The sequence below is a fragment of the Mauremys reevesii genome, linkage group 11, assembly GCF_016161935.1.
Source record: "Mauremys reevesii isolate NIE-2019 linkage group 11, ASM1616193v1, whole genome shotgun sequence".
Classification (NCBI taxonomy): domain Eukaryota; kingdom Metazoa; phylum Chordata; order Testudines; family Geoemydidae; genus Mauremys; species Mauremys reevesii.
The window spans coordinates 69388371-69402145 of record NC_052633.1 but is presented as its reverse complement, the minus strand read 5'-3'; the positions used below and the strand labels follow the sequence as shown (position 1 = coordinate 69402145).

The window sequence follows — 13775 nt, the reverse complement described above, 5'->3', positions numbered from 1 at the left end:
AGATTGTATTCTTTAAAGCTTCTGTCTATAAATTGTGGCCCTAGTGGCTAGAGCATGGGACTGGGACTCTGGAGCTTTGGGTTCTATTCCTGTCTCTGCCACTGGCTTGCTGGGTGACCTTGGGCAAGTCATTTCACCTCTGTGTGCCTCAGTTTCACCCTCTGTAAAGTGAAGATGATATTGACCTTCCTAAAGTGCTTTGAGATTGGCTGGTGAAAAGCACTATATATAAGAGCTAGATTTTATAATTATTAAAGAAAAACAAATATAGTTCAAGGGAAAGTAAAAGCAAAGCTGAGCACGTTTGTTGGCAGGCGGGCGGCTCTTTCGAAACAGATTCAAACTTCCCTAAAAACAGCAGCACTCCAAGAACCCTTTTAATCTAAGAGAAAGAGTGGACCTGATTCTCCGTTGCCCTGGACCACATGTAGTCGTTTTTCCCAGCACAAAGTCAGTGTGAAATGACACCATTCTGATGATGTAGCATTTTACACCCACTCTCCACTAGTGCAAATGACTACACCAAGCAGCAGAGTTCATGCTTTCCTAAATTGTCTGTACCCATAGCCACCACAGGCTATGAGCCCAGCCAAAGGAATATTCATACTTCTTCAGGAACTTATATAGCAGGAATATTTTATGTATGTGTTTATTTTGGGGGGGGGGGGGATTTTGATGACAAATTGCTGGAATTTTCCCTTAATATCAAGTGACTTAACATAAATATTTGACTTGGGTAAAAGACACTGCACAGCATGTGTGCTAGATGAAAAATAATTGTATTGGGTTTGGTACCATTTGCACTGTTGCTTGCTCCTTACTGACAGTTGAATGTGATCAGAGAGGTTTACCATGCTATAAAGACATTTTTATTAGAAGGAGAATCAAAATCAGACACCCTTTCCGTAAGGAAAGCAGAGAAACCTGTATCTCACAGACCATAAGGTAGCACAAGTCTGCATTTTTATTTTTCTATTAAACATTGCATCAGCTCATCAGATTACAGTGTACCAGGATGGGAGCGTGTTCTAAACCCTGCTGCAATACATATGAATGGGCTTCAGTAGGATGCTTGATTTTCTACAGTCGCTGTCGCAGGAGGTCTGCCAGTGAAGGCCACCTGTGCAGTTCAGCTGGACATCATAATAGGAATCATACCACCTGCCCCCCTCCACTAACATCTGCACAATTTTCCAAACTTGTCCTGTAATTATCAGTATCCTTAGCTGAAAATCTCATGTTATCATGCATGTTCTTGGTTCTGGATGAGCTAAGAGAATCTCCCGCATTACCCTCATATGTCTCTAACTTCAGCTGGTAAAAATCTTCCTTTTCTTTCATGACAAAGGTGTCGTGTTCTGCATGTTTGTGCCTGCCCTGGGCATCAACTGAATTTATACGGACTTTGTACCATTTTTGCTTGGTGATGAGGTTGATAAACGTATTGCCAAGCCAGTGATCTCCCTCTAGGTCGCCAAAGCCATATTTGTCAGTTGTCCAGGCTTCTGAGCAGGTGAGCTTAGTGTTGTGGCTGTTTCTCTGGATTACTGTCCACCCAGTGCAGCCATCTATAGCACTGGACCACAAGCATGCAGCTTCCTTCAGGCTGCATGATGTAAAGGCCGTTCTCACTGTGGTGTGAATGGAAAACTTCATCACAGTCCCTTGGGAAAGCTGAGGAATAAAAAAAGTTGTAGATGATTGACTGATTCTAAAACTCAAAGCTAAATTGCTTTGGCTCTTCTCAGATTAAGCTTAAAGCTAACAGAAACAGAAGTAGTAAAGGTCAAGACTGAAGTGCATTGCCTGTGAAGTGTGGAGACCTAGATTTGGAATATAACTCAGAATTTAGCCCATTATGTCAGATTCTTCTCTGGTGTAACTCCACCAGAATCCACAAAATGCACTTGGCCACTTTTTGTTTGGTGTTGCACAATTACTCCATACTAAATACTGAGTGCACCGGGGGAATGGAGACCTGCCTTCAGATTAATTGCAAGTCAGCAAATAGGGCAATTAAAAAAAATTAAAGAAAGCTGCCTGCCTGCTACCGTGGCTTAGCACAGTCTTGTCTTAAGTGCCTGCAGGCACTGCTCTTATGTAACATTAAAGCATGTTACAAAGCCCCAGTGGTAGTAATGGATTTTCCAGCTACTTACTCTATAACTGCAATGCAACGGGTCTCTTTAGAAACTTTGAGGGCCTGTAAATGCTTCATTGTTCTCTCATCAGCTGTTCAGGTAACCTGCTTTGACATGTAGAGGTCACTAAGTGTAATTATTTTTTTAACAGTACATGATCTGGCTTTCCAAGGAGCAGCTTCTTAAAGAAGTAGCAGCATTTGCACTCCTCTATCTGTGGATCTCTACCTCAATTCTTACACTGGCATCCATCCCCATGGCATCTGAGCATCATTCTTGTTACTGAGCTGCCCATATAAAACAAAGATAGAGCTCAAACCAAAACTGCTAATTTAAATTCCCCTGAGCTTTGGAGAGGCTTGGATCTTGGAATGGTCTTTGTTAGCATGGCTGTTTCTGCAGGGAATAGCTACCTATCTTGAATGTAGGAGCCTTGTGTGTGTGTGTGTAAGTCAACAGAAGCTCCACAGAGTGATTACAGAACTGGGCCAACTAGTGTGTGTGACAAAGGCAAGATTCCCAGTCTTGAGTATGGAAATGGCTATATGAGTCCTGACCTTCCATACCAGTGGGAGCTGGATGATAAAAATAGAAGCATCTTCAGACACTGACATTGGGAACTTCAGAAAATCAGAGTTTGTGGTTAGCATTGTAATGAAATCTGCACTAGATCTAGAGTTAAAATGTTATGGCTTATGGGGAATTGGAATAAAAAATAAAGAAGCTGTTTTTCTGTAAATATTTATAATGCAGGAATAAGGAAATGAGTTCCTGGACTCTTGTACAACGTTAGCAGAGAAAATAACCAGGGGGTTAATTTAAATGGATGGTTGGGAAAGATGAAGATAGGCAAATTTTAAAAAGGAACAAAACCTAAGATATTAGAGCCTACAGAACAACTCTTATGAAAGAAGAGGCCATTCATACAAATTCACAGTCATTTTCAGGCCTGAATAAAAATATCATTGAAGGGTGAAGTCTAAATAGCATTAAAGGAAATGGACAATAAAATCACTAAAATAGGTTTTTCAATTTTGCCACCACATAGTATGAAAGAGATTTAAAAATGTTCAACAGTCACTTAATTTAAGATAGCAAAGAATCCTGTGGCACCTTATAGACTAACAGACGTTTTGCAGCATGAGCTTTCGTGGGTGAATACCCACTTCTTCAGATGCAAGTGGTGGAAATTTCCAGGGGCAGGTTTATATATGCAAGCAAGAAGCAAGCTAGAGATAACGAGGTTAGTTCAATCAGGGAGGATGAGGCCCTGTTCTAGCAGTTGAGTGAAAACCAAGAGAGGAGAAACTGGTTCTGTAGTTGGCAAGCCATTCACAGTCTTTGTTTAATCCTGAGCTGATGGTGTCAAATTTGCAGATGAACTGTAAAATCTGCAAATTTGACACCATCAGCTCAGGATTAAACAAAGACTGTGAATGGCTTGCCAACTACAGAACCAGTTTCTCCTCTCTTGGTTTTCACTCAACTGCTAGAACAGGGCCTCATCCTCCCTGATTGAACTAACCTCGTTATCTCTAGCTTGCTTCTTGCTTGCATATATAAACCTGCCCCTGGAAATTTCCACCACTTGCATCTGAAGAAGTGGGTATTCACCCACGAAAGCTCATGCTGCAAAACGTCTGTTAGTCTATAAGGTGCCACAGGATTCTTTGCTGCTTTTACAGATCCAGACTAACACGGCTACCCCTGTGATACTTAATTTAAGATACTATTTTGGCTCACTAATAAGCTTGATAGATGATCGAAAACCAGTAAGGCTACATCTACACTAGAAACTTCAAAGTGCTGCTGCGGGAGCGCTCCTGCGGCAGTGCTTTGAAGTGTGAGTGTGGTCACACGCAAGCGCTGGGAGCAGGGGTGGCTCCAGGCACTAGCACGCCAAGCGCGCTTGGGGCCGCAAGCCACTGGGGGCGTTCTACCGGTCACTGCGAGGGCGGCAGGCAGGCTGCCTTCAGTGGCTTGCCTGCGGAGGGTCCACTGGTCCCGCGGCTTTGGCAGACCTCCTGCAGGTCCGCCGAAGCCGCAGGACCAGCGGACCCGCCACAGGCATGCCGCTGAAGGCAGCCTGCCTGCCGTGCTTGGGGCGGCAAAATGCCTAGAGCCGCCCCTGGCTGGGAGAGAGCTCTCCCAGCACTCCTGGTAATCCACCTCCACAAGGGGAATAGCTCCCAGTGCTCAGAGCCTATTCACACTAGAGCTTTAAAGCGCTCAGACTTGCTGCGCTGAGGGAGCGTGATTTTTCAAACCCCTGAGCCAGCAAGTTAGAGCTCTATAAAATGCAAGTGTAGACAAGTCTCAAGTCTGGCTAGCATTTCTTCTGGAGAATTAAGTAAAATGAAGAGTCATTCTAGGGCAACGAGCATGATGCAGTGATGGAATTTAAGTTCATTCCTAGTTAGCTATTCTGTGCAAATACTAAATGAAATGGGATTACTCTGTTTAGACAGAAAAATGATGTTCAATGATAACTAAAGCTGAGTGAATAATTGGTTTTTTTTGTTTTATTTTTTGGTTTGGTTTGAAAAGTTTTGATTCATTTTTAAACAAACTGGGTTTTTCTTACAAATGAAAAAACATACATGTGACGGGTTACCCCCCACTCCGGGGTGCCATCTGATGTACTGGGATACCACTGAGCCCACCGGTTCCACCAGTCGGGGCTCCCTTACACTGCCCTGCTGAGCCAGGCCCTCAAGCCTCCTCCAGCACAAACACAGGTAGGGACACACCCAGCTGCAGAAAGACACAGACACTGAAATCAGTTCTGCCTGGGAAGACTCAGCTAGGGACCTGCCCAGCACTTAGTGCACTCCCCCTCTGGAGAGTAAACCCAAAATTGTATAGTCTTGCGCTGCACAGAAAACTGTACAGCATAAGTTCATGAAATTCGCTCCCTCCCTCAGTGTGGAGGAAGATCTGCACAGCTTTTTCTCCCCCAGTTATGAATTCCACAAACTGGTTTAAAGGGAAAAAACAACAAGTTTGGTAGTTAATAAAGATAGATTTTAAGCGATTATAAGGGATAGCAAACAGATCAAAGCAGGTTACTGAACAAATAAAACAAACACGCAAACTAAGCTTAATAGATTAAAGAAACTGGTTAATAGGAGTAATTCCTCACCCTAAATGTTGTTGTTGGCATTTATTTCACAGGCCAGACTCCTTTTCCAGCCTAGGCTCAGCTATTCTCCCGCCCCCCCCCTTTGTTTCTTAGATGTTTCCAGGAGTCATCCTGGGCGAGGATTCAGTGAAGAATGACCCATGATTAACTCATTCCCCTGCCTTAAATTGGATTTACATACGGTGGAAATCCTTTTATTTCCCAGTTTGATCCCCGCTCCCTGTTAGTGGAAAAATACTAGTTGTCCAAGATGGAGTCCAGTACCAGGTGACATGATCACATGACTCTGCAGTGTCAAAACAGCATCCCAGGAAGCTTCTCAGGAAGGTGGGAGATTAGCATCTTCAAAGTCCTATTGTTCTCCCTAATGGCCCATCCAGTTTGATCACATTCTGTCTGGTGGGCATTCCCCAGGTGTAAACCCACTTGTAATTGTTACATAGTCAATATTCCTAACTTCAGATACAGAAATGATAAATGCCTACGAATAAGATAATCATATTCAGTAAATCATAACCTTTCCAATGATACCTCACATGACTAATCTTGCATATAACACATCTTAATTATGCCATATTAATATCAAAACAATATCTCTAGGAAGAATATGGTGCATAGTGTCACAACATATAGTTGTTTTGTGTCATTTTGGGCTGTTTTTGCTTTTTTTATTTAGCCAATTTTCTAAACAAAATCATTTCAAAAAGAAAAGTCAAAAGGTTTTGTTTTGAAATGGTGATAACAAACCATTGTGACTCTTTAAAAAAAAAATCCATTTTTTTCTGCCAAAACAGTTCACCAAATCTGGCTTGAATTTGCAAATAGTTTGGGTGCCCCGAAAAATGCATCTCTCTGTTAATTTTCTTTTTGCTGCGGAAAAAAAAAATCACATGGCTCTGCTTACAGAAGCTAAGGTAATAGAGCTCCCCTGTTGGCTTCTCGGAAAAGGAAACTGAGCTTTGGAGATGGCAGCCATAAGTACAAATCTCCTATCCTGGTGCCATGTGAGAAAGGAATAATGTGACATTACCGCAAGGAACCATAATATTTCTGCAGTAAAGTGTCTCAGCCTCTGTCACAATAGAATCTTCTTAATAGGAATACCCCTTTCCCCATTAAGAGGAATTTGAGAATCTGCTTAACAAGGATGACCACTTTAATAGTAATGCAGCTGTCTGATGAGTTGCACAGTCCATCATGTTACTGGAGCTGGGAAAAGGCAGGACTGGGAACTGAGCGGTTGCCGGCTGCCGGTTGCCCACTGCCTGTAGCAATAGCAGCTGTGAGATGCCCATCAAAACAGACAGCATGTGTGGTTGGCATAGAAGGAGCAAATTAAATTGGGGTGAATCAAAACAATACTTTCTGCCTGACTCACAGCAGTGGGATGGACCCCTTTAATTAAAGGAGAAAACTCACAGAAACCATTTCAAATTAAAACCTACTGTACAGTAGGGCCTAAGCACAGCTAAATCAACTGAAGGCATCCCCAGTACATGGAACAGCCATCCCTATTAAACAGCAGTCATACAGACAAAAATGTGGGGTATATCGTGAAATTGATCCATACTGAATTCCAGTCAGGGTGGATTTGATTTAAAATCAAATTGATTTAAATCATGATTTAAATCACTAGTCAGGAAGACTCGATTTAATCATGATTTTCTACATAAAAGTGCGTACTTGTTGGTTGTTATAACATTAATACAGATTCTTCACAGAGATAGATGTAGGTTTCATTTTTAGAAGGTACACACTATACATTTTTAAACAGTGATTTATTTTGAAAACTTTTCAGATTCGTTTTACAGCTATATCAGAAAATGAATGATTGGTTATTTCATTTACCAAAGGTTATTGAAACATATTTATGAAGTCATTGGGAGGTGAACTATCTCCAATTCAACAGGTTAATCATTAATAGTTGGAGGATTTTCTTGCCATGCTGTATTAGGAGGAGAACATCACCAGACAGACATTTAAATTGTTTTATTTAACTAAAACAACAGCATTAAGTATTCTGGACTTTTTTCTTCAACAGCAAACATATAATATTTTAACAAAACAAGCGTATGTCACTCACTTCTCATATTTATATCCAGACTTCTTGTACTTGTCCAGATCTGTTCCGCCTCTATTCATTGAACTTTTTAAAACTTTGCACTTTTAGAGAGAAGAGATTGACTCCGTGTACACAAATTTGCAGAGGGACATTAGAGCTGAGGTCTGTTATTTCTCACCTCTATATATTATTTATTTATTTAAAAACATTTTTGCTGTTAACAAGCATGTTATCTCTGGAGAGACAAACCCACAGTTTGAGAACTGCAAAACTAAGCATCTCTGATGGTATCTTCTAGACTGAGCACTGAGTCTCATTGGGTAGATAGAAAGATTAACCTAAATAATATATACAGAAGCCTGTGGAACTCCATAAGATTGGGTCCCTAATCCATGAACTATTGGAACTCATTTACAAAACTTTTCTTAAACATTACATGAACATATTGTCTCATACTATAGAATTAGAATTTATAATCCCTATTCCATGATGAGATATCTTTGAGCTATAATGTATCTTAATTAAAACTATCTTTAGATAAGTTTTTTCCTCAAGCATTTTATAAAAAAAAAATCCAATTTAAATTTAAAAAAATCTGTTTTGTTTTTTTTAAATCATTGATTTTTATTCACCCTGATTCCAGTGGGACTTCCGAGCAGGCCACGTGGGTGAGGTCTTGCCTTTTAAAGCTTTGTGCTGCATGTGGCACAAATACTCATTTTCAGATAAAATATAATAAAGTTGTAAGCAGCCCAATGCACCCGGCAAGTGTTCGCTGATTTACATTCATCCCAGCAGGAAATGTGTATAGCTGGAAGAAACGAAGTACTACTAAGTAGATGCCTGTTAACCTAGGAAGGAAGAAATAATTAGGATCCTAGAAGAGATGGTACTGGGGGGTGGGGGAGAGAGGAGGGATTGAGAGGCTGAATTTGATTGTTACGGAAACGAGGTTGTTATGATCACACACACAAGCAATAAAATTATTGTAAAGGAATTAGGCTGTAACTTGTTTGACAAATCCTAAAAGAAAGCTGAACAGTGACTAGTAAATAATTCTTTATTGATATTTTTCATTACAAGTACACATGCACATCCCAGCTCTGCCACAGCCTTTCTGGGTGCCTCAGTCTCTCTCTGTGCCAAACCTGTTAAGTGGGAATAATAATTAAAGCTGGTCAGAGAATGGGAGGAGGGTTTCTGCAGAAATTTTTGAGGTTTTGGTGAAAAATTGAAATCCAGAATATTTTGATTCACAATGCTGCTGCCATGCTTCATGGGAGTTGTAATCCAGTTGCTTCGTGCTCCTGTTATTGGCCATGCTCCCTGCTCAGATCACCTCTCCTGTGGAGCACCACTGTCTCTTTGGTGAGGGGAGGCGGTGCATACGGCAGGCACATGTCTGATGAATCAGAGGAGATGTAATCCAGCCAGGGAGCCTGGCCCATAGAGGACAACGGCATGAGCATGAGGCACCGTGGCAACATTTCCAAATCACAATTGGTCAGTTTTTTGACCCCCCAAAAATGTACTTGCTGCTGAAGGCAGATGCTCTTCCTGAAATATTTCATTTAATTGAAACTCAGTTTTCTGTCCCCTCAAAAAAATCAATGGACTTTGGATCCGACTGTAGTAAGTGCTAAGTAATACAGTATTGTGCTTCTCTTTGTGATTCACAATGAAGAATATTGCTGTCAGACTACACCTCCGAATACAGAGGAAATTGGAGGAGCTACCGTGAAACTATACAACCTCTCAAGCCATCAAGTGAAATACATGCAGTTGTCATTGCATAGCATATAAAATCTTTTTTTTTTTAAGTGCAAAGTTTGTTAATATCTAAAACACTTTGATAACTCAGCGTAGTAAAGTAAGTGCAGACCTGCTGGTTCCTGTCAACTCTTATTTCTGTCATCTGCCAGAATAATTTTCCAGTGGGAATGTTGTTTCTTCATTCTCAGTTCTTTTGCATTTCTCATTCCTGTGCAACTCTGATTGCCTATTGACTCATCTTGCTATCCACTGTATCTCATTCAAACAAGGTTCTTAAACTTTGCTCAGCAGATTGTGCCTTCTTGATTTTAAATGTTTGTTTTTAATGAATGGTGGCAATAATACATCAGGGCTTATTTTCAGTAGATTAGAGCTGGTTGAAGGTTGTTTTGGTTTAAATCATTTTGCAATGAAAAATGTCTCTTTGACCAGTTGGAAAAATATTTATTTTGGTCAAAATTTTCCGGTGGGAAGGAGCGGAAGGGGTTGGAGTTAAAATTTTTCAATGTTTTTGATAAAATATTTCAGTTTGGGATTTTTGAAAGCCGAAGAATTAGACTTAGTTTTTTTGCTTGGAAAAGCAAAAATAATTTTGGGAGATTTGCGGGGGGAAATGAAAATCTTTCATAATTTCCCACAAAAAAGTATATTTTAACCAAGTCTGTTGAGGATACTATTGTGCTGCCATTCTTGTCTCGAGTGCTGCTTGCTATATTTTGGTGCCTGGTGTGTGGTTGGAGTCATTGGCCCCTAGTGGCCATTAAGATGCTGCCACCATAATCAAGCCCAAAGGCAATGGGAATATTTCTATTGACTGAAGATTTCAGGGTTTTCCCGCTGGATTTATACTCACTAAGGACATATTACTTCACCTGTCAGACTAATGAATATTGTGCAAAAAGAGTTAATTGATACCTAGGACATTTTGTATGCAAAAGGCACTTGGATGCTATGGGGCAGTATAAATACTCACGTTGTCCTAGTAAGGCAGAAACCTTTGTTAGAGGCTGGTATAAAGCCAGGCCATCCAAGGGAGAGCTACAGGTGGGATTGCAGCTGGCACAATCTCTCCAGCATATAAAGTAAATGGGAACAGAATTTATCCCAATACCTTATCACTAAGTTATCATCTGGAGCCTGACTGCCAAGCTGGTTACACTGCCTGTTCCATCCAACTGTTTATGAGCTTCTTATACCTTTGCGTTTGGGGTATTTTAGAGGGGGAGGAGAGTTCTACATTAGTTTCCCATTTGCTGAAAAGAAGCAAAAGCCCATTTTCTCTATTGCTATTTTTGTCTCACTTTTCACAAAGCTTTAGGATGAGCACATCACAGGTTTCTTGTTCAAGGAAATTTTATATTCGCTGTTGGCAAAATATTCTTTCAAGAGACTGTTGCAGCAGGGAGGATTTAAATATCAAGAAGAAAAAGTTATGCAGAACCAAATGGAATAATCGCTCATCCCTTTATTATTATTCATTGGAAATATTTAAGTTCCTATACTTACATAACTGCACACTGTTCCAGAATAGCAATAGGTTTTTAGAACTTGCATCTAATTTCTGGGATATTTTCTTTCACGGCTTGCTATTCTAGTCTTTGCACTCAGTGCACAGTTACAGTTAACTATACCAACCAGGGTTGTGTCTTTGTCATGAGGACAAATTCCCACTAGGGATTAGGCTGACCTTTCAAAACCGTCATAACATTTATCGGCCCAGACCAATGAGCCCACCAGCCCAGACCAATTATATATTATTCCCCCCAACACAAAGACTCCGTGGCCAGGTCTCCTCCACAACCTGCTCCCCAGAGAAAGGTTCCTCTCCTTGTTCTGTCACACGTTGTTTTGTCTTCTTTTCTCCTTCAGCTAACTGGTTGGAGTCTGCCTCACTTCTGCCATTTTTACACCAGTGCATCTCTGTACTCTTCAGTGGGATTACTCATAATTTATACTAGTATGATAGCGATCAGGATAGGACCTCATGAGCCTCTCTGCAGGCTCTCCTAAACAATGGTTGACCTTCCCACTCGCTGCTGATGCCCTCAAATTTGCCCGTCAAAATAAATAAATTAAATAATTCATCCCTCCCATTTTAGGCAATTGGACAGATGGAATTTTGCAAAATTGGATTGCCACTAAACTCAGTGGAGCTAAACCCAGTTACATCAGATAGGCACCAGGACCTTAATTTGTGATCTCAGACTCAAACCCATGTTTCCAAAGGTGAAAGCTAGTAAATTGTTTCACTGTGAATATATATAGAAAGAGTTAATGGATATGAGTATATGATAAAGCCCTATACATTATGCTACTCTGAAGCTGTATTCATTTTTAAACAAGAAATGAATTACTATAAATTGAAATCCTGGTTCTGTTTCTTAAAGGAGATAGAAAGTAAAGATCAAGCTGCACTGTAAATAATGATGCCAGTTTTTAAAACCCTTCTTTATTTCCTAGCTAGAGTAGGGGCATGTACAAATATTTTTTAAAACAGTGCAGGGGAAGAGTTATTCTGTAGACAGATTTTTCCTTGTAAGAGCTCTTCTTAAATTAAATGTGTTCCATCCCCTCTTGTTGGCTGTATTATAAAAGTATGTTATATAATTCTCCATAGATACCAATAGACAGATGTATTTATGGGTTTTGGAAGCTCCAAGTAATTTGGGCATAAAACATGAAGTATGTTTTATAGTTCCTCATTAATAATGGTTGAGAGTTATGTTCATCTGAGGCAGCAAACATAAATTCTTAATGTTTAGGCATTAATTATATGCATACAGTGATTGGAAGTTGCCACAGGAAAATAAAAGTCAGTGGTCCCAGAGGTTTTTTGTTTTATATACTGTCAAGCAAATGTGGAAAGTTCTATTCATTCACGTCTTGACCCCCCCTAGAAATTCTGAATTCTAACAAGATCCATTGATTGAAAAACTCAAATTGGAAATAAGAGACAACTTTTCAACCCTAAGGGTAGTTAACTATCGAAGCATCTTACCAAAGGAAGTGGTAAATTTATCATCACATGGAGATTTTAAGTCAAGATCAATTGCCTTTCTCAAAGATATGCTCTAGTTCGGTAGTGTTTGATTGCTGTTGAGATCGATACTGTTCACTTACATCATAGGGAAGAACAATTCCTGCCACAGCAGGAATTACTGGGTAAATTCTATGGCCTGTGTTACTGCAGGAGGTCAGACTAGATGCTCATAATGTTCCATTTTGGCCTTAAAATATATTAAATGGTTGGAAAGACAAAGGCTGTTCTTACCTCTCCTGTATATAACATCATCCAAGTTGTGAATTGCATCAATATCCTTTACCATGTGCAGGTTGTCAACATCCTGAAGACGTGTCTTCCAAACGTCTTTATTCTTCTCTAATGTTGAATTGGGTGTGCAGCTCAGAAAAAGAACTGCAAATGCAGCTAGCAGGATATTACAGGAAGACATTTTTGGGAAACCTGGAAAAGGCCACAAATACATGCATTATTTGGAAATGGCTTCCAGGCTTCTAATACAACTGTCCTCTTAATAAACATACAGTGCTTTGAGGCTAAATTCAGAAGGAGAAAATAGAATGTCAGGTTTCTGATTTATGTTTTATGCTAAGAGATTAAGGTGCATGATGACTAAGCCGGTCACTGATTAACTTCAATGTACATATTTGTAAATCTGAAAAAAAGTACCTTCACAGATGCTCAATTCATCGACATTATTTACTTTCCTGTTATAGCATAGTTTATTGGGCTCACAGAGGATAACTATGCCTCATAAAGGGGGGATAACAAGGTCCTCAAATTCATCATCATCATCATCATCATCAAAGATTGCATTTAGTAAACACAAAATGGTAAAGTAATTGTTTTTCATGATACTGGAAAGGAGGCTAGATCAAAACCAGGAAATCATATGATGCTTCAAGGAAATATTTTAGTAGCTGTTTGATAGAGATTAGCACGAAAATATGACTGTGACAAAGGTCCATTGGTGGTTCATTGCTATTTGTCAGCAGTTCTTGTCAGGCCTCACGTACTCACTACACCTAACACACTGTCATGATATATACCAAAAAGATGGCATGTAATATATCATTGGAAAACTAATAACTCACTGAGCTTTAATATTCTTGCATGATGTATGTATGAGGTGGGTACAAAGAGTTATGGATATTTGATAGAATTATGGTTTTAAAATGTGTTTGGCAAGTAATGCATAAGCCCAGTCTGCCCTAGACAATGGGATGCCTAACCAACCTGATCATCAGGCAGAGACAATAAAGGTGCATTTACATAAAAGGTAAACAAAGCCATCAAGGTAACAGGGGAAGAGATAATGACTCAGTTATCACCAGCAGGGAAGGAACTAGCATGAAGTCTTCACCAACCTGCATGGCATCTCTTCCCAGATTGAGAAAAGGAACTTTATCTGAGAATGGTTTACTGGACTATAAAGACAGGGAGTCTGATACTCAAATTATAAGTAATTGAATCAACTGATTGTATACTGTATTATAAAAGTATATCTATTAAGGTCTTTTATGAAAAGTAATGACACTGGTGATATTATTGTAAAATATATGTATTAACACTAGAGGAAACATGGACACTCACTGATATTCTGCTTTAAAGTCTGACCAAACGAAGGGAGAAACAGGT

General features: G+C 39.9%; 1 pseudogene; it reads right to left on the bottom strand.

Annotated features, from left to right (window-relative positions):
* Window positions 1-1152: 1152 nt before the first annotated feature.
* LOC120374799 lies at window positions 1153-12570 on the bottom strand (annotated as a pseudogene).
* Window positions 12571-13775: the final 1205 nt, after the last annotated feature.